This window comes from Astyanax mexicanus, chromosome 19, assembly GCF_023375975.1.
Source record: "Astyanax mexicanus isolate ESR-SI-001 chromosome 19, AstMex3_surface, whole genome shotgun sequence".
In the NCBI taxonomy this organism is placed as follows: domain Eukaryota; kingdom Metazoa; phylum Chordata; class Actinopteri; order Characiformes; family Acestrorhamphidae; genus Astyanax; species Astyanax mexicanus.
This window is the reverse complement of record NC_064426.1, coordinates 16,749,323-16,770,672: the sequence shown is the minus strand read 5'-3', so window position 1 is coordinate 16,770,672 and position 21,350 is coordinate 16,749,323. Positions and strand designations below refer to the sequence as shown.

General features: G+C 37.8%; 1 protein-coding gene across 1 annotated transcript in view; it reads left to right on the top strand.

Annotated features, from left to right (window-relative positions):
* The window catches only part of rarab (retinoic acid receptor, alpha b), a 218,251-nt gene that overhangs the window by 48,968 nt on the left and 147,933 nt on the right, over positions 1–21,350 (top strand). Inside the window, exon 2 of the mRNA XM_007234429.4 lies at positions 6,072–6,136. The gene's annotated coding sequence lies outside the window, so the exon portion shown is untranslated. The remainder of the gene's footprint in view (positions 1–6,071; positions 6,137–21,350) is intronic.

Sequence of the window (21,350 nt, the reverse complement as noted above, 5' to 3'; positions counted from 1 at the left end):
GAGTGTATGGATTTCTAAGTGTTCAGGGAATCACAGAATGGGCTGAGCATGACCGAGCGTCACTGCAGTTTCTTTCAGAATGCAAGAACGCCGTTCCTCCACTGGGAGAAACCTGATTATCCCGTCACGTGCAGAGCGAGCTGTTTTCATACGGCGTGGCAGAAAGCAAACACTCTGGAAACTTCTTTGTGGTCATGTATTTTTCTGTCTGCTGCTGCTACTGATGGAACGTTGAAAACCCTGCGTTATATTTACAGTAATTTCAATTGAGGAATTGAGAGAAGATTGCAGACGTTTATAACTGTGGTGTAAACTTACACCACAGTTATAGACTGTGGTTTAAGACAAGTGTTTAAGACAAACACAGAGCTCTAAACTAGGTTTAAAACAAGTTTATGTCCTAAACGTAGAATAGGGTTTAACACTAATGCAGGGTTTAAGAATAAGGCAGATGTCTAAAGCTTTAAACTAAGGTTTACTAAACTAAGGTTTAGGTCTATCAGAGTGCTTAGAACTAGAGCTTTAGTTTTTTTTTCCCAGTTTTTGGATTAATTTTAGCAATTTAAACTGGCTTAAGACTAACACCGACTTTAAGACAAGTGTAGGGCTTAATACTAACATAGGCCTTTGAGACGAGGTATTTAGGCTGATGTAGGGCTTGAGGCTAAATGGGCCTTTAAGACTAGGGTTTAAAACTAGTATAAGGCTTAATACTATAAACTCCTTCTAAGATTTGCGTTTAAGACTAGCCCTGGCATTTTAAGACTAAAACTAGGCTTTAAGACTTGGGTTTAAGACTTATATAAGGCTTAATAATAAAAATAAGACATTTAAGGCTAGCGTTTAAGACCAGCACAAGTTTTAACACTAGGCTAAAACTAAAACTAGGCTTTAAGACTTGGGTTTAAGACTAGTGTAATACTTAATACTAAAGTCGTCTAGGACTAGGGTTTAAGAATAGTATAAGGCTTAAGACTAACACAGTACTTTATGTTTACACTTAAAAATAAGTGTAAGGCTTAAGACTAATATAGTCCTTTGAGACTAGGTATTCAGGCTGGTATAGTGATTGAGACTAAAATGGACCTTTAAGACTAGGGTTTAAGACTAGCATAGGGCTTAATACTATAAAAGACATATAAGACTAGCAAAAGTTTTAAGGCTAAAACTAGGGTTTAAGACTAGTATAAGGCTGACACTGGACTTTAAGACAAGGGCTTAATACTAACATAGACCTTTGAGACTAGGTATTCAGGCTTGCATAGGGCCTGAGTCTAAAATAGGCTTTTTTAAGATTAGGGTTTATGACTAGCATAGGGCTTAGTACTAAAAACATTTAAGACTAGCACAAATTTTTCAGACTAGTATAAAGCTAACGCTAGACTAGGGCTTAATACTAACTAAAAAGGCCTAAAACTAGGATTTAAAACTAGAGTTTAAGACTAGCATTGGGCTTAATACTACAAAAGACATTCAAGACTTGCATTTAAGACTAGTACAAGTTTTAAGACAAGTGTAGAGCTTAACAGTAACATAGGTTCTTGAGACTAGGTATTCAGGCTGGTATAGAGCTTAAGACCAAAATAAGCTTTTAAGACTAGCATTGGGCTTAATACTATTAAAGACATTTAAGACTAGCACTAGTCTTAGGACTAAAACTAGGGTTTAAGACTAGCATTGAGCTTAATACTACAAAATACATTCAAGACTTGCATTTAAGACTAGCACAAGTTTTAAGACAAGTGTAGAGCTTAACAGTAACATAGGTCATAGAGAATAGGTATTCAGGCTGGTATAGAGCTTGAGACCAAAATAGGCTTTTAATACTATTAAAGACATTTAAGACTAGCACTAGGACTAAAACTAGGGTTTAAGACTAGTATAAGGCTGACACTGGACTTTAAGACAAGGGCTTAATACTAACATAGATCTTTAAGACTAGGTTTTCAGAGGCTTGTGTAGGGCCTGAGTCTAAAATAGGCTTTTTTAAGACTAGGGTTTATGACTAGCATAGGGCTTAATACTATAAACATTTAAGACAAGCACACGTTTTTAAAACTAGTATAAAGCTAACACTAGACTTAAAACAAGACTAGGGCTTAATACTAACTAAAAAAGGCCTAAAACTAGGATTTAAAACTAGAGTTTAAGATTAGCATTGAGCTTAATACTACAAAAGACATTCAAGACTTGCATTTAAGACTAGCGAAAGTTTTAAGACAAGTGTAGAGCTTAACAGTAACATAGGTTCTTGAGACTTGGTATTCAGGCTGGGATAGAACTGAGACAAAAAAAATAGGCTTTTAAGACTAGCATTGGGCTTAATACTATTAAAGATATTTAAGACTAGCACTAGGACTAAAACTAGGGTTTAAGACTAACACAGCTTTAAGCCAGCAGGCTGTAGTGAGTGGAAACAGCATTAAGGCTCAGTTTTTGCGTGCACAGGCTTTATAGCTGTCAGTGTGTGATGTCTCTGGTGATCACTGGTGGATTGTGTGGTTTGAGACTCTCTCTGCCAACACCATCACATCTTCTGATCTCAGTGTGTGTGTGTGTGTGTATATATCTGTATGTGTGTGTGTGTGTGTGTGTGTGTGTGTGTATCGGTGTGTGTGGTGCTGGTTTGGCTGGAGGTCAGTGTGAATGGCCGGAGACGGCGCTGATGCTGGTGCGGTGTGACAGGGCAGGTGACCCGCTGACAGGGCCGTGTCCTCGGCTGTCTCTACTCCTGTTCCAGCAGAGGACGAGTGTGTCCTGAGCTCCGCGGGGGGACAACCTTTCAGCTTCCTGCAGAAACACCTCTGGAAGGGTCAGCTCTGACTGCTGAGAGTGCGCCACGGGGGAGCCCCACAACTTCAAACCAATCAGGGGTTTTGGACTTTTAGGGTGGTTTTGTTGGGTTTAAAGGGCTTATATCTCAAGCTGCATTTCAGTAGGCTGTGGGCTGCATCAAAACTAGTGATACCCCAACATTAGGAGGGTGAAGACTAGCACACGCCTCCTCTGATACATGTGAAGTCAGACACCGCCTTTATTTTTAACTGCTGCTGATGCAGCATTGCAGAATAGCATCACAGTGCACTCGGACGAAAGCGCAGTGACACAGTTTCGATACATCAGCTCACAGACGCCTTGTGCTGATCGACATCACCCTAGGAATGATGAGGGAAGAAGAGTGCCATCTACTGTACCCACCCAGAGAGAGCAAGGCCAATTGTGCTCTCTCAGGGCTCCTGCAGTTGATGGCAAGCTGCATGACCGGGATTCAAACCAGCAATCTCCTGATCATAGTGGGAGAGCTTTAGACTGCTGAGCACTTGACCACTCTGCGCCCAAAATTAATTTTCAGATCAAGAAACTACTGACAGATTTAGATTTTTTTTATGGTCTATGCCTTTGCCTTTAATGTAACAGGAACATATTATTTTCAGTAAGCAAGTCTTACACCAGGCTTAAGACTAGGGCTTGAGTATAAATCAGTGCTTTAGACTTGGGTTCAACACAAACACATGGAAACTCGAGTTGTTTCGGGTCCCAGCAGCCGTTATCATGTCTGCTTTACTCTTTTAGATCTCTGCATCTTTCAGGGGGTTTTGAAGACTTCCTCTAACAGCTTCACTGAAGAGCTTCAACCTCTGCTGTTGCTTCTTTTGTGAAGAACAAAGTCGTGTTGAGTGTTGAAAAGACGACAGAAGCTTTTCTCAGACACCTTCATCCGAGCGCTGTGAGAAACAGAAGGTGCCAGACTTTGAAGCCCTGGACTGAAACATCTCGTAATAAATATCTGTCTGCTCTCTCTCTGCTGGTGCTTCTCTCAAAGGTCATGCAGTGTTTCTTCTGTTGTCTTGTTTTGAGACTTGATAATGCATTGATCGGCCACAACATTATAACCCTGGGAAAGTGAAGTCAATAAAAACGATGATCTTGTTCAATTGGTTCTTTTTAAGAAATATACACTTTGTTCCGAATTATTATTCTCAGAGTTTCCTTAATGGTTAGTGCAAATGACAGTCAGTATAATTTCAAGTCATGACCCGTTAAGTATAAATCCAATTTTATTAAACAAACCTCCAATGATAACAGTAATTTCTTTTAATTAAAAAAACTCAAAATGCACTGTTTCAAATTATCATGCACAACAGAGTTTCAAAACATTTTATAGGTTGGAAAGAAGTTCAGGTTTTTATTTGAAGTGTTCACATTTACTAAAAACAAAAGCTTAGTTACATGTCTTTTTTATTTTATTTCTAATTTGTATCCCATTTTCTCCCCAATTTACACGGCCAATTACCCAACCCAATCATTAGGACTCCCCCTATCACTAGTAAAGCCCCAACACACCAGGAGGGTGAAGACTAACACATGCCTCCTCCGATACATGTGAAATCAGCCATCAACTCTTTTCAAACTGTGCTCTGAATCAGCTACAAATCTCTTCACAGTATGATGATCACGCTTACGTTTTCCTGAAATATCTAATGTTTTCATACCTTGTTCAAGGCATTGCACTATTTGACTCTTTTCAGCAGCAGAGAGAGAAAACCTGTGGCCTGCTTAATAATGTGAAACTGTGAGTGCTATTGAGTTTTTATTTTTTTTAAATTCTCTTATCTTCACTTAGAAATTGACTGTCATATGCATTAACCATTTAAAAAATCTGAGAAACACATCACTTTCACAATAATTTGGAACAAAGTGTATACAGTATTGGGCAGCAAGTGAACAGTCGGTTCTTAAACGTGATGTGTTGAAGCAGGGAAAATGGGCAAAGATAAGCGTCTGAGACAGAAGGCAAAAAACAAACTCGTCTTTTTGGGCTGGGTATTACCACTGATTTACAGAATCAATTGGATTCCAAATCACAAGGTCCCAAGGGCTGCATAATATTGAAAAAAAATATACATTGGGATAGTTTGCTGTTCTGCGATATGTAATGCAATATTGAAAAAAAATGGCAAGTTTCATTAAATTTCACTATATGTCAGTAATCCAACATGTCATTATGTTATGATATAAAAAATCATAATATATATACAGTATGAATAATGAATTGTGATGAATTGAATTGTAATCTCTGTATTGTGATTCATATTGTAACAAGTCCTGGTTAAAACTCATCCCTACTGTCATCTGTCCTGATGCTACTGTTGTTAGTAGTGTTGTTGTGTTGAGAGCACTTAAAATTGATGGTTTCTTTGATTTTAGCAAATTGAAAACCTCTGGAGTATAATCAAGAGGAAGATGGATGATCACAAGCCATCAAACCAAACTGAACTGCTTGAAATTTTGCACCAGGAGTAAAGGCATAAATTTATCCAAAAGCAGTGTGTAAGACTGGTGGAGGAGAACATGCCACGATGGATAAAACTGTGATAAAAAAAACAGGGTTATTCCACCAAATATTGATTTCTGAACTTTTAAATCTTTATGAATATGAACTTGTTTTCTTTGCATTATTTGAGGTCTGAAAGCTCTGCTTCTTTTTTGTGTTATTTCAGCCATTTTTCATTTTCTAAAATACATTTTTTTTATTTGGAATTTGGGAGAAATGTTCATAGTTTATAAAAACAACAATGTTCATTTTACTCAAACATAAACCTATAAATAGCAAAATCAGAGAAACTGATTCAGAAACTGAAGTGATCTCTTCATTTATTACAGAGTTGTATTCTGCTTTGACGCTGATGATGTTGTTGTTAGTAGTGTTGTTATATTGTCTGGATGATCTGTCCTGTTCTGATGCTGGTACTGTTATAGTTGTTGTTGTTGGTGCTGGTGGTGATGATGATGATGATGCTGATGATGATGCTGATGATGATGATGTTGTTGTTGTTGTTAGCATGGGGGCGTGGTCTGATCTGCTGATTTGTTCAGTGTGAGCTGTAGTTTCAGGCTCTCTCTCGCTCAGCTCGGCTCTGAACATGAATAATGGAACATTCATGGCAGCTTCACTTTTTCTGGACGCCTGCTGACATGAAAGAGAAGGCAGATTTGTGAAACACACACACACACACACACACACACACACCCTTCCCTACCTCACACTCTCTCCTTTCTTTCTTTTGCAGGCGTTTCTTTGGGTTGGGATCATTTTCCTCCAGATTGGATCTTTGAGGAGGAACAGAAGCTGCAGGTAAACACTGCCATTTACAGCCTGTTTACAATCAGTACCAGCAAGTCTTATCTGAGAATCAGCCTTAAAGATATAGGTGCATTTTCCCAAAAAGGGATTACCGTATTTTACGGAATATAAGGTACACCGTATTATGAGGCGCACTATTAATGAATGTCTAGTTTCTGGTCTATTTTGATACATAAGGCACACTAGATTAGGCAACAGTAGTAAGGAACACGGGTGTCACCATGTTTCCATTTTAATTAATGTAATTCTCTAATTCTTAAAAAAAACCTATATATTTTTTTCAAAGTCAAACGAGTGTTGGATGTTAATCTAGCAGCGCTTAGGAACCCTGAGTGTTTCGTAACCAAGAGTGCTATTAGCTAGCGGTTCGTCCCACTTACCTTGTTTTAACACAGTAAATACAGACTTCAGTCCGATATATTCACCTCTAAATGGTGGTTAGCGGCTAATGCTAATGCTGCTCCAGCCTCGGTGTTAGAGAAACTTCAATGAAACCCCTGTAAAACGCTGTACTACTCCTTACAACCTGACTGGTAAAATTCATATATAGATTGGATCAAGGCGCATTGATGATTTTTGGGAAAATTAAAGGATTTTAAATGCACCTTATAGTGAGAAAAATGTGGTAAGTTTAATCTTGAACTACACAGAATTTTGAATGGAGATCTCCAATTGAAAGAAAAAAAAAATCTGGAACTAGTTCTGGAACTGGAACAGCTTATATTACAAGCGGTCTGTTTATATTTCAACAAATGTCTTGCAAGTAAAATAAATTGTAAAAGGCAAAAAAAAAAATACCTACAATAATCAATGCTGCCAGTTGCCATAGTAATCAACTATAGTACTAAACAGTGTTCTTCTTGCTTATGGGTTATAATTGATTTGATTAGTTATTTAAAACTAGTTTTTTTTTTACCTTTTAGAATATTTGATCCACTTGAGATGAAACCACCTCATCCGTTTTATTATTACCCAATATTAGGAGATGTTTTTAAACATCAGATTTTAAAATAATTGCAAAATGTATTTTTTTTTATTTGCTTTGACTTTTTTAATCTATTTTTTCATATTGTTTTTTGAAAAAAAAAAGAGCAGTATTGCAGTATTACTTTTAACAAATCCCATATTTCACCAGGTATTTTATTAGATTAGGTATTTTTACATTGACTTCCACTGAAAATGTGATTGCATTTTACCTTTTATTTATTTATTATTTACATGATCTACCCTATATAATACCTTATAGAGACTGTCATAATTATGTATCTTCACATACATAATACATAAATATGTGAAATCATAAAGACAAGTTTCTAAATAACATATTAGTATCTTTGTTCTTATGATCTTATGAACATGTATTAAATCATTATGACACCTCTTCTTTCTCTCTCTCTCTCTCTCTTTCTCTCTCTCTCTCTCCGTGAGTACTTATAAGCTATTATACAAGCTTATAATGGCCATTATAATGTATGATGCATGCAATCAAATGCCTTATAAATGCATTCATAATGCATTATGAATACAGGACTCATAAGAAGTGTTACCAAAAGGTCTTTATAAATACAAAACACTTTTTATTAAAGGGCATCATTCATAATGACACTTCATTTTTTTATACAGGCTCATTCCAAATGCCTGTTGTTATAAATGTGTCTTTGGTCAATTTGATGCAGTTCCATCCTATACAGTTGAAATGAGCCTTATATAAAATATAAGTATAATATATGTAATAGCATTATTCCATTTGTCATTTAGATGTCATGAAGCCTTTTGAATGCCTCTACTTATTAAAGTACTATCAGAATAGAATAGGTTATTTAGTGCATAAACTGTACTTGTGTTAGGACCTGCTTATGTATAGAACCTTCAAATGAAGTACAATAGTAATAATAAAAATAATAATAATAGTGATAATAAAAAGAATTAGAACAAAGCCCGTGCACAGTGTACGTATGGGCTCAGTTGTCTGTGTTTTCTCTGCCTCTCAGTGGGGGATTTGCTCTGTAGACTCAAGCAGATGTTTATTATTTCAGCCCCAGCAGCTCTTTATTGAGCACAAATGAAGTTATGTTGATGGGAGTGTGTGCTGGATAAACCCCAGAATGCTCTTGGCTGGACTCTTTATTGCTGTTGGAGACGTGACCTGTGGCCTCTTCAGGTCAGACGTGTGTGTGTGTGTGTGTGTGTTTTGTTACGAACGCTCTTCTCTGTTCGTTTTTGTAGCTTAATTGAATTTAAATTGTCTGCTTATTATGAGAGGATTTTATAAGGAAAGTTATTGAGACCTTTCTATTAACCTGTGTTTGTGAACTTCAGGAAATAAAACTCTGCACGTCACGCTCATAAAATCACTTCTGAGAATCAGGCACTGAGTTTACAGGAGAGGCTTTAATACCAAGCAACTTCTAGATATTGTTTTTTTATTATTATTATTAAATTCACCTGTAATTTTGCATTTTGTGAGTTTAAGTTAATAAACTCACAATAATAATATTCTAAATCATATATTTAAACTTTGTGTTGTGGCTGGACAGGACTCAGACATGCGCAGATGCAGCATTTTTAAATAAGGGTTGAGCACAAAATATATGAGCACAAATATTAGTCAAAATGAGCAAGGTCAACACTGGTAAACAGCAGCAAGAGGGAGCAAACATACCAAATACGAGAATAAGGCAAAAAAAAAAATCAGGGGAGATAAATACAAAACAACGTCGGAAACTAAATAGATAACACAGGCAAAGGGGAAAATGCTTTGTACGCAGAAACTCCAACAATACCCGGCGAGGAGTTAGTGAAGTGTGGGTGTATATATAATGCGTGTAACAGGTGAAATCAATATTCAGGTGATTTGGCTTCCTGGTATTGCCTCGTGAATGGGAGTGATGTCAGTGTGTGGTGCATTCTGGGTTTTGTAGTGTGGAAGATTGAGATCGCAGGTAGATCTGAGTGAGGGAGAGACAGGAGTGCTTTCAGCACCAGGCCTAACAATTTATAATAAAACTAACACATGCTTCCTCTGATACATGTGAAGTCAGCCACCGCTTCTTTTCGAGCTGCTACTAATGCAGCATTGCCGAGGAAAGCGTAGCGACTCGGTTCCAGGACATCAGCTCACAGGCGCCCTGTGCTGCGGACATCACCCTAGGAGCGATGTGGTGAGAGAGCACCATCTACCCACCCAGAGGGAGCAGGGCCAATTGTGCTCCCTCTGACTGACGGCAGCTTGATTGCAAAGCTACATGAACGGGGGTTCGAACCTGCGACCTCCCGCTCATAGATTTACGATGGAGCTCCGTCACTTTATGCTGGGGGGCTTTATACCTCTCTTGCCCACACTTGGCAGTAGGTACAGTAATCTGAAACAACATGCCTAATACTGTGTAGACCCCCCTTGTGGCACCAGACTAGCTCTGATCCATCGAGGCATGGACTCCACAAATTTTAGAAAGTGTCCTGTGGTATCTTGGCAACTTAACTTAACTAGAAAGTAGCAACAGTTCCATTAAATACTGCAAGTTATGAGGTGGAACTTCCATGAGCATCAATTAGCCTTGATGCAATAAGGTGCCAGCGACCCTGCTGCAGGTTTACCAGTTGTCCTTCCCTGGTACACACTTTAATTACGTTGCAGTGGAGTGTTTTCTGGCTGTGTGTGTGTGTGTGTGTGTGTGTGTGTGTGTGCCAGTCAGCGGGGGATTTTCCTATCATGCTCTCCATCTCAGCCGGGATTACTCGAGGTTATTGTGTCTCTGTTTGAAATAAAGATAATAAAGGAGCTTCCAGACTGAGAGCAGATTAACGTCATCCACTCAGATGCTACACTGCCAACCTAAGTCTGTACTAGTGCTGGACGATATGACCTCAAATCAGTATCACAATTAATTGAACGTGTTTTGACAATTTGTCCAAAGAATGGTGGAAAAAGGAAGTTGCTCTAGTTGTAGTAGTAGGCAGTATGGGCAACAATTCACTACATAGGGCTCTATTTTTGCTATCTATATATGAGCCATCAACCGTGCATTGTGTAGCATGATTTAGGGTGTGTCAGTGTGTGTTTGCTATCATAACGACAGGAAAAGTACACATTGCATGACTCGAAAAGGCATGTACTAGTAATTAATCATGTGTGTGTTTTGGCAGGACACGCAATAAACCAATCAGCCAGCGTGTCACTTGCTTTTCCCTTTAAGAGCCAGATGTGGATTGCTATTTAAACAGCGCAGCTAAAGCAGGTAGAGTTTAGCATTCAATGCTTTTAATACTGTATATAGCCGAGTTACCAGCTTCAAAGGGGTCAAATTAGTAGGTAAGATAAGATAAGAAAGGTAAAATAAGGCCCATAGTATTTAAATTGACTTAAATACGTAAACTGACCAATGAATTGACTTTTAGCTTTTTTTCTTTTTAGAAACAGTAGTCTTTGTAGTCCTTGTATTTTGTTATACTCTGTTTGAGTGCATTGGAAACCCTGCCACTTTCTGTTTTTGTCCACCCACTGAGGTATTTATACCACAGTCTGAACTAAACCACATTTTTTTTTTTAGAATTCACACTTAAATAATGATGTCATGTATGACTCTGACAACATCTGAATGTGGTTTGAGTGATCGAATTACAACAACGTGTACTCAAGAAGTATTGTAAAAATATCTCATTGATAGATGCATCTCAAAAACAAAAACAAAAAAATTAAGAAAGTCCAGTGATTTAGTTCAAAATGTGAAACTCATATGTTAAATGGATGTATTAAATACAGTGTGATCTATTTTAAGCGTTTATTTTTTTATTGTTGGTGATTAGGGCTTACAGCCAATGAAAACCCATAAAATTTGTGTTTCAAAAAGAATTAGAATATTATATAAGACCAATTGGTATTTTTGGAAGTGTGGTGAGTGTGCTAAGTCCTGCTGGAAAATGAAATCTGCCTCTCCATAAAAGTTGTCAGTAGCAGAGGAAAGCATGAAGTGCTGTAAGATTTTTTTGGGAAAACAAAACTGCACTGACTTTGAACTTTGGACTTTTGGATCTGATCCCTTGATTTACAAATGAAATGTAAAATTTACTGATGATCAGTGATGGTTTGGAGAGACATGTCATCTGCTGGTGTTGATCCACTGTGTGTTATTATCAAGTCTAAAGTCAGTGCAGTTTTGTTTTCCCACAAAATCTTACAGCACTTCTTGCTTCACTCTGCTACTGACAACTTTTATGGAAATGTAGATTTTATTTTCCAGCAGGACTTAGCAAATTGCCCAAACCTTAAAAAAAGTATCAATTATATAATATAATATTAAATATAATATTTAAAATTTCTAACACACTGATTTTTAGGTTTTCATTGGCTGTAAGCCAAAATCCTCAACATTAAAATAAATCAATGATTAAAATAGATCACTCTGTGTTTAATACATCTATATAATATATGAGTTTCACATTCTGAACTGAGCTAATGCAATAAAGTAACTAGAATATCAATGATATTTAATTTTTTTTAGATGTACCTGTATATATTTGTTTGTTGTTCTAATCGACTGGTACATGGGAGCAGTATTGCAGTATTTGTTCACTTTTTATTTGAATAATTTGCCTCATTTTAAGATAGTATATAAGATATTACAGGAATGTTAAGTGGCCCATAATTAAGACTATTTTAATGGGGAACAAAAAAGTTGTATGTGGCTGTGTGCTATTGACATGAGGAGAGTATATTTCTCATCTTATTTCATCTGCATTTTAACCCTCCTGGGTCATATTGACCCGTCACGTTTAATTATCCAAAAGATTTCTGAAAAAAATAATATTATCAATATAATTAATATTTAGTGCAATGGGCTTCCTTACCTCTAACAGGTAATGGGTCAATTAGGATAATTCCACCGTTTTTTGTATTTAAAAAAAATACATGTTCATTTTTTTCCCTACTTTATTACTTTTAAAAGACAAACATATAAAACAGTAGCTTTACACAACATTAAAACATAACATTGCAATGTTGTTTTAGATTTTGTTTTTGCGAAGACTGGTTGCATATATGTGAGATGAACCAATTTAATATTGTATGTTGATTAAACTAATTATTAATCAATCAATCAATCAATCAACTTATTTTCACTCAGGAAAAACAATGAGGCAGACCCTCATTTACATAGACCACTGTGTACATTTTACTCTTGAAAACCACTGGACCCTCTGAATTATGAGATCGTTTAAGTGTCGTAATGAGGAAAAATGCTAACTTTAAGCTAATGCTACAGCGGAGTGAACTGACCTCCCGGCGCCGCTGCAGAGATTAGCAGGGGACTCTTTTCGGCATAAGACCAGAGAATTCCGGTCGTAAGTTAGGAGCATATTACACACAGCTGATCCAGCTAATGAACTAACTTCCCTTATTGAGGAGAGCTGAGAGTGTCACAGCATAAAATCATTAAAACAGGACAGTGATACTCCAGAACCAGCTGTAACACGTTTTAACATTTACCCTCTTTATTATGCAGTGAAATAAATGGGGGTTTCTGGTTCGTTGTCGCCTCAGTGAGGGCAGGTAGTTAGTTGATTAGTTAGTTGTTAGTTGATTATTTGGGTCAGGTGTTGTTATTAGTATAAACTAATGACCGTAATTAAATACTAAACCTGCAGGGAAGCGCTGCTGAACTGAGAGTCACTCTCTCTTATTATCTGCCTTTTAAAGCTCTAACACAGACTACACTGCTCAACATCACACTGCTAAACATCACACTGCTCAACATCACACTGCTCAACATTACTGAAAGAGTTTTCACCTGTTTAAATGCTTTATTGATCCTCTGTGAAGAAGCACAATAATCCAAAACGCTTTCTGACCGGAGTTCACTGTTATGCAGAGTCATTTTCTAGCCGTTGTGCTGTGACGTCAGTTAAGCATTAGCTTAAAGTTAGCATTTTTCTGATTACTACCCTGAAACAATCTCGATATTCAGAGGATCTAGTTATATTTAGAAAGTAAATTTACACAGAATAAAACGTACAGGGGTCTGAACATATTTATTTACCACAGAATGTGACAGAGGCCAGTTTTTGAAAAGCCCATTCAAATCCTGTATTGACTTGAACCGCTTAGACACGGAACCCCAAAGGAACCCAAATATGGTCATAAATAACATGGCGCCGACTACAAAATGACGACACGACTTCAGTGGTCTATTGTTGCAGAGCATTTTTAACATCAAAGGGATTGAACACATTTAATAATAATTTAGAAATAACACGAAATAAAATAGTAAAAAATTATAAAAAAATAAAAGAAACACTCATTTTAAATCAACATTTAATAAAAATATATATGTAAAACAGGAAATTCTAAAATACCCTAAAAAACTAATTTGATGCTTATAAAAGAAACTATTTATAAAATATAAATTAAGTAAAAAAATAATAGATAATAGTAAAAGAAAAATAAAATGTTAAAAATGATAAGAGGTGATTAAATGAATTATAGAACTAAGAACAAGAATAAAAATATAAAACATTAAAATAAAATAAAAAAGAAATAAAAATTAAGGCACGCAGAAGTTTCATACTGAAAAAAATACTTTTAACCATTTTTTCTAGATCTTTAAACTTCAAGACGGGTCAATTTGATCGTAACATAACAGGAAGGTTAAAGACAAGTGTAAACAGAACCAGGTCAAGGTAGATCCAGATACACAACACACCTGTTGTAAATGGCAGGTGTAAACATGCCCTAAAAAAGCAGATATAAGTAAAGAAGCAGCGACAGATACAAAACCTTTCTTGGCTGTTTGGCTGAATCTCGGGCTCAGTAATCAATCATATTCATTTGATTTTGCTCTGAATTGCTCCTTTAACCTTCGTCTTCTCCACTCTTACCCAGTCTTTTTTCTGGCCCCGCCTCTGAAACAGGCCTGCAGGTGTGGGCGGAGTCTCGGCTGCAGCTGTGCAGGGGTTAATCAGGGGGGATTGGATTTGTGCGGTTCTGTCCCGCAGCGGTGTGTCTGGTTATCTGTGGTAATGGCATCATTAGGGGGGAGTTTTCTAAACCGCATTAAAGCCCAGAGCCTTTAGAGCTGGCGTGAGGAATGAGACACAGCCGAGCGTTCTCATCACCCCCCTCACACCCCCGCACACACACACACCCGCGCACACACACACACACACACACCAGAGAGCTTCAGGCCTCGTCCTCCTAACCTCGTAATGGAGGCTTTTATTATATTCCAGCGGAGATGCATCCCTTTCCCTCTGCTGTGTTTTTTTGTTTATAAATGTCATAAGTTTTTTTTTTTTTTTTTTCCAAAACTAATTTATGCTGCTTTATTATTAATCTGTATTAATAATAGGGGCTATTTTTAATGAGTATCATTTTTAAATAATCTCTCATAAATTGGATTATGCGGTTACTGACACTGTATGACTTATTGTTACCTATACATGTTGACTAAAATACAGAACATAGTTCAAACCAATGGTATACCTTTAAAATGTATGTTGAGACACTGTAAACAATGTAAATAAATCTACCATAATTTTCGCACTATAAGGCGCAGCATTCACACTATAAATGCACAGGCTACAGTACAGCATACTCCCTCTGTATGGCAAAAAAAAAGCTAACTAGTGCTTAGCGACCTTAGCAGGTGATGCCAATGCTGTTCCAGCAGTGCTAGCTGGGGATAGCAGCAAGCTACAGTCCGTTACATAATCCGGTATACATAAACATTTTAAATGCACAGGCTACAGTACAGCATACTCGCCTCTGAACGGTATAAGAGCTTACTAGCACTAAGCGCGGTTAGCGGGTAATGTTAAATGCTGCTCCAGCAGTGCTAGCTGGGGTTAGCAGCAAGCTACAGTCCGATATACTCACCTGTGAACGTCAAAAGAGCTAACTAGCACTTAGTGCGGTTGGTGGGTAATGCTAATGCTGCTTCAGCAGTGCTAGCTGGGGTTAGCAGCAAGCTACAGTCTGATACACTTGCCTCTGAACGACAAAAGAGCTAGCGCTTAGCTTAGTTAATTATCATATCAGACCACCTGATTAAATAGAAAAAGCAGTTTTTAAATGATGATTTCGTTTATTGAGGGGAAGAAAACTGTCCGGTAACACTTTATAATAACTTTCATTAATATACTTTTATCTAATGATACGTAATTTTTAACAAATTATTAGTTCATCAGAATTTGAACATTAATAAATCACTAGTTTATCAAATGTTACCAATGTGTTTATTAGTATTTACAAATATGTTAGCAACTTTTTTATTCCCTAAAAGGTAAAAAATAATAGTTATTAATCATGAATTAATAATATATTCATTAATGTTATTATAAAGTGTTACCAACTGTCCAAACAAACCTTTCCATTTCTAAGGCATTGGGACTCCAGCTAACTACAGTGAGATCTATTATTTACAAATGGGAAAAAAAAAAACATAGAACACTGATGAACCTTCCTAGGAGAGACCATACCTGTCAAGTCTCCCGTTTTGGCCGGGAAACTACCGTATTTTACTCCTCTTTCCCGCCGTCCTCCCGTATTAGTATTTTCCCGTAAATTTCCCGTATTATACTTAATAAAAAAATATATAGGCCACAGGCGACAATGCACTGACCGCTGTGTGTCTCTTAACCAATCGTGGTGCCGGTTCAAGGAGAAAGTCCCGCCTTTCAGGAGAAACAGCCAATCAGCTAGCTGGTTTTGCGGAGCGCAGTTTTGTGTGCGGGAAGCCCCGCCCCTCCCCTCGCTGTGAGTTCAGGCAGCTAGTCGGAGCAGCTGTCGTTAAAACTAATCTGGATATACGGAGATTTTTCTAAAAGAAAGGTAATTAACCATGTAAACTGTGATGAGATTGTTTCTGATAGCTGGTTAAAAAGACTCTTCTCTGAATCAAAACATAAATTAAACCCACTGTGTGTTTAATAAAATACAGCTTGTGACTCAGTTAGCTTAACTTTAGAATTAGCTAGATAGATATTCAGGGTTTGAGAAAAATCTACATATATATATATATATATATAATGCCCTGCCCTGATGTGCCTGATCAGCCAATAACTATCATTTCCAAACTCTATTAGTTCAGGGCTAGTTTTAGGGTTTGTTAGAATTTGTTTAAATCTCAAGTATTGTGGTAATGTATTATAATGTAATGTAATGTATTATTTAGAAGGGTTAGAAGAGATGGTTGAGCTGGAGAGAGAGAAAATGTGGAGAGGGCTGAAATTAACTGAACTGATCAGGAGTGGAGGCCCCTGTGTAGGCCCCTTAGGACTATTATTTACTTATGGAATATATCTGATCCATGTCCTGTTTGTAAATTTGTGCACCCTTCAATTTCAATTTTAAATCTATTAAATAAAAAAATATATATACATATATAAAAAAAAAATTTCCCCTCGTTTGGGCTGTTGGGGCGGCGGAAAAAATCCCTTATTTTTAAGTCCAAAACTTGACAGGTATGGGAGAGACCAACCTACCGAAATTACTCCAAAAGGTCATGGACAATTCATCCGGGAGGTCACAAAAGAAACAGGAACAGCATATAAAGAACTTCAGGTTTCACTTTCCTCAGTTAAAGTCAGTGTTAATAATTTAGTAATAAGAAAAAGACTGGGCAAAAATCACATGTATCCTTCCACCATCAATGTGTTTTAAAGGAGAACTCAGGTGTAAAAAAGTACTTACCTTTGATGAATAGCACACCTCCGTTCTCCCACAGTGTTCTGAGATCCAGACATTTTAACAGTTTGTCCAAACACCCTTCAGACTGCTTGACACGGGGCATAATTTGCCCCGATAAATCGCTTTTTCCACCGTTATCCAGCTTAAAGTAGCTCCACACCTCCTTGCTAGAATTCAGAGAGCCCTGACATTTAAAACGAGGCATTAATAACTTAAAACGTGCACAAGAAGCTTATTAAAAACCACTGTTTACATCCTATAAAGCTAGCTTCAGCTCTGAGCGCCGCCATTACTGTACTGATAATGACATAGACATATATATACATAGACTCCGCATAGCCTGCCTCCTGTCACCGGCTGCTACATATATTTTAGGCTTTGTAATCTGGTTCATAACCTGGTGTATTCATAATATGATGGAATAATGTTTGTGTAAGGGAGATTTTGAGTTTATGTACATCATAACTTTTAAAAAATATATATACAGACTTTTCTTTTTTTTAATCTTCATATGCAGATGTATTGATTAGTGTATTTTTGTTCTATTTTGGTGGATATTCTCACTCAGAAGGGGCTGCTTTTGTCTCTGACACCCCCCACCTCTCTGATTGTAGTGTTGAGAGAGGATGGGGGGAAAGGATAGGAGGAATGAGAGAGAGAGAGAGAGAGAGAGAGAGAGAGAGAGAAAGAGAGAGAGAGTCAGTCTGGGGGGGTTATTTGTGCTGGGTGACGGATAAGGCTGCCTGCAGTGGGCTGGAGGCACAGTGCTGATTAAAACTCAGACTGCTATCTATCACTCCCCCCACCCATCCCTTCATCCCTCCATCCCCTCTCCCCCCCTCCAGTGTGGGCGTCTCATAATGGATGGATTTCCCAGAATCCAATATTGTTTCCTACAGCTGAAGCCCATTTACATGAGGTTCCCCCCTTTATACTCCAGATCTCTCTCTACTTCTCTTTTTTATTTTTTTTCGTGTTCTCCCTTTTCTTTACCTCTCTCTATTTTCATTTCATTTCTGTTTCTCTTACTCTCTGCTTCTCTTGTGCTCTCTCTCTCTCTTTCTTACTCTTACTCTGTCTTTTTCATGGCTTTCTCTCGATTTCTCCCTCAATCTCTCTCATGCTCTATCTATCTCACTTTAACTCTCTTGTGCTCTGTCTGTCTCTTTCACTGTCTCTCATATGGTCTCTCGCTAACTCTCACTATCTCTCACTCTTTTTCTCTCACTCTTTCTCTCTCACTGTTTCTTGCATGGTCTCTCACTATCTCTCTTACTATCTCTCAATTATTTTCTCTCACTATCTCTTACTCTTTCTCACTGTCTCTCGCATGGTCTCTCGCTAACTCTCACTATCTGTCACTCTTTTTCTCTCACTCTTTCTCTCTTACTGTCTCTCGCATGGTCTCTCGCTAACTCTCTCGCTATCTCTCACTTATTTTTTTTCACTATCTCTTACTCTTTCTCACTGTCTCTCGCATGGTCTCTCACTAACTCTCACTATCTCTCACTCTTTTTCTCTCACTATCTCTCACTCTCACTGTCTCTCGCCTGGTCTCTCACTAACTCTCACTATCTCTCACTCTTTCTCACTGTCTCTCGCATGGTCTCTCACTAACTCTCTTGCGACAATGTGAGCTATAGTGAGAGAGAAAGATTAAAAGACCATGATAGAGATTGTGAGAGAGAGGTAGTGAGAGACAGTGAGAGTGACTGTGAGAAAGAAGAGTAAGAGACAAAGAGAGTGAGAGACAGTGAGGAATGTGAGAGAGAAAGATTAAGAGAGCATGAGAAACAATGTTTGAGACAATGCGAGAGATGGTGAGAGAGAAAGATTAAGAGACCATGAGAGAGATTGTGAGAGACACTGTGAGAGATAGTGAGCGAGAAAGAGTGAGAGACAGTAAGAGACAAAGCGAGTGAGAGACAGTGAGGACTGTGAGAGTGAAAGATTAAGAGAGCATGAGAGACAATGTGAGAGATAGTGAGAGAGAAAGAGTGAGGGACAGTTAGAAAGACCGTGAGCGAAAGAGTGTGAGACAGTAAAAGAAGTAGCGAGAGACCATGAGACAGGGCACTGTCATCTCTTTCATTGTCTCTCTCACTGTCTCTCACTCTATCTCTCTCATTGTCTTTCTCATTGTCTCTCACTCTAACTCTCTTATTGTCTCTCACTCTATCTCTCTCATTGTCTCTCTCACTGTCTTTCACTCTAACTCTTTTATTGTCTCTCACTGTCTCTAACTCTATCTCTCTCATTGTCTATCTCACAGTCTCTCACTCTTTTTCTCTCAGTCTCTCTCACTAACTCTTATTGTGTCTCATTGTGTCTCACTCTTTCTCTCATTTCCGCTCTTACTCTCTCTCACTCTATCTCTTTCGTTTTCTCTTTTAATCTCTCAGTCTGTCTCTCTCACTCTCTTTCATCATCTCTGTCATCATCACTCTCACTCTTATTCTCTCATCGTCTTTCTCACTGTCTCTCACTCTTTTCCTCTCATCGTCTTTCTCACTGTCTCACTCTTTTTCTCTCATCGTCTCTCTCACTGTCTCTCTCTTTTTCTCTCATTATCTCTCTCACTGCCTCTCACTCTTTTTCTCTCATCGTCTCTCTCACTGTCTCACTCTTATTCTCTCATTGTCTCTCTCACTGTCTTTCACTCTAACTCTTTTATTGTCTCTCACTGTCTCTCACTCTATCTCTCTCATTGTCTATCTCACAGTCTCTCACTCTTTTTCTCTCAGTCTCTCTCACAAACTCTTATTGTGTCTCACTGTGTCTCACTCTTTCTCTCATTTCCTCTCTTACTCTCTCTCACTCTATCTCTTTTGTTTTCTCTTTTAATCTCCCAGTCTGTCTCTCTCACTCTCTTTCATCATCTCTGTCATCATCACTCTCACTCTTATTCTCTCATCGTCTTTCTCACTGTCTCTCACTCTTTTCCTCTCATCGTCTCTCTCACTGTCTCACTCTTTTTCTCTCATCGTCTCTCTCACTGTCTCTCTCTTTTTCTCTCATTGTCTCTCTCACTGTCTCTCACTCTTTTTCTCTCATCGTCTCTCTCACTGTCTCTCACTCTTTTTCTCTCATCGTCTCTCTCACTGTCTCTCTCTTTTTCTCTCATCGTCTCTCTCTGTGTCTCACTCTTATTCTCTCATTGTCTCTCTCACTGTCTCATTTTCTTTCTCCCATCATCTCTCTCACTGTCTCTCACTATTTCTTTCTCGTTGTCTCTCTTATGCTCTCTATCGCTATCTCTTTCATTGTCTATGTCTTAAGCTCTCTCTCTCACTCTCTCTCTCTTTCTCACTCACTCACTCACTCACTCACAGAGTCAAACACAGTGAGTTTAATCCTGTTACTGTAGGACTGGACAAGAAGACCACCATGACAGAGAGAGGGGGGTATTAAGTGAGTGAGTGAGTGAGTGAGAAAGAGAGAGAGCTATAGTGTATATATATATATATATATATATATATATAAAGAGAGAGAGAAAATGGAGAGAGAGGGAAATAGATAGATAGAGAGAAGTGAGAGATCAGGAGGGAGAGAGAGGGAGAAATAAAGAGATAAATAGAAAAAAAGTAGAATAGGTATGTTTAGAGAGAGAGAGAGAGAGAGAGAGAGAGAGAGAAAAGCACAGCACTTTTAGAGAAGCTGCAGCTCAGCAGGCGACGTGAGGACACTCAGCATTCTGGGAAACTGTCAGAAAGAGAGAGAGATAGAGGGAGAGAGAGAGAGAGAGAGCGAGAGAATGAGGTAGAAAAAGAGCTCCTTCTGAGGTTAAGATAGAAAAGGGATACACACACACACACACACACACACACAATGATTTGATAGGAAACACCAGCGACAGATTGTACAGAATACTGCACAAATAAAGCATGTACCACACACACACACACACACTGCAGTAGGATTCTCTATTCTGTGTTTAATATCGGATCAAAAACACTTATTAATAAATTACACTTTCTCTGTTCCAAACCTTGCTAGTGCGCCCCCTTGTGGTTTAACATTCTTTTTATTACACTAAATTTTCCAGTACCTTATTCCTCCATTTTTATTGTTTTATTATTTTATTATTAGTACATTGAAACCAATTTATTTTTGCAAGTTTGGTCCCAATTGTATTTCAAATTTTTGACATTTAAAACGAGGCTTTAATAACTTAAAAAAGTGCACAAAAAGCCTATTAAAAACCACTGTTTACATCCTATAATGCTAGCTTCAGCTCCAAACGCCGCCATTACTGCACTGATAATGACATTGGCTTTATAATCTGGTTCATAACCTTGTGTATTCATAATCTGATGTAATAACTTTTGTATAAGGGAGATTTTGAGTTTATGTACTTCATAACTTAAAAAAAATATATATATACAGACATTTTATTTTAAATCTTCATATGCAGATTATGAAGTGTATTGATTAGTGTATTTTTATTCTATTTTGGTGGATATTCTCACTCAGAAGGGGGTGCTTTTGTCCCTGAGGATGGGGGGAAAGGATAGGAGGAATGAG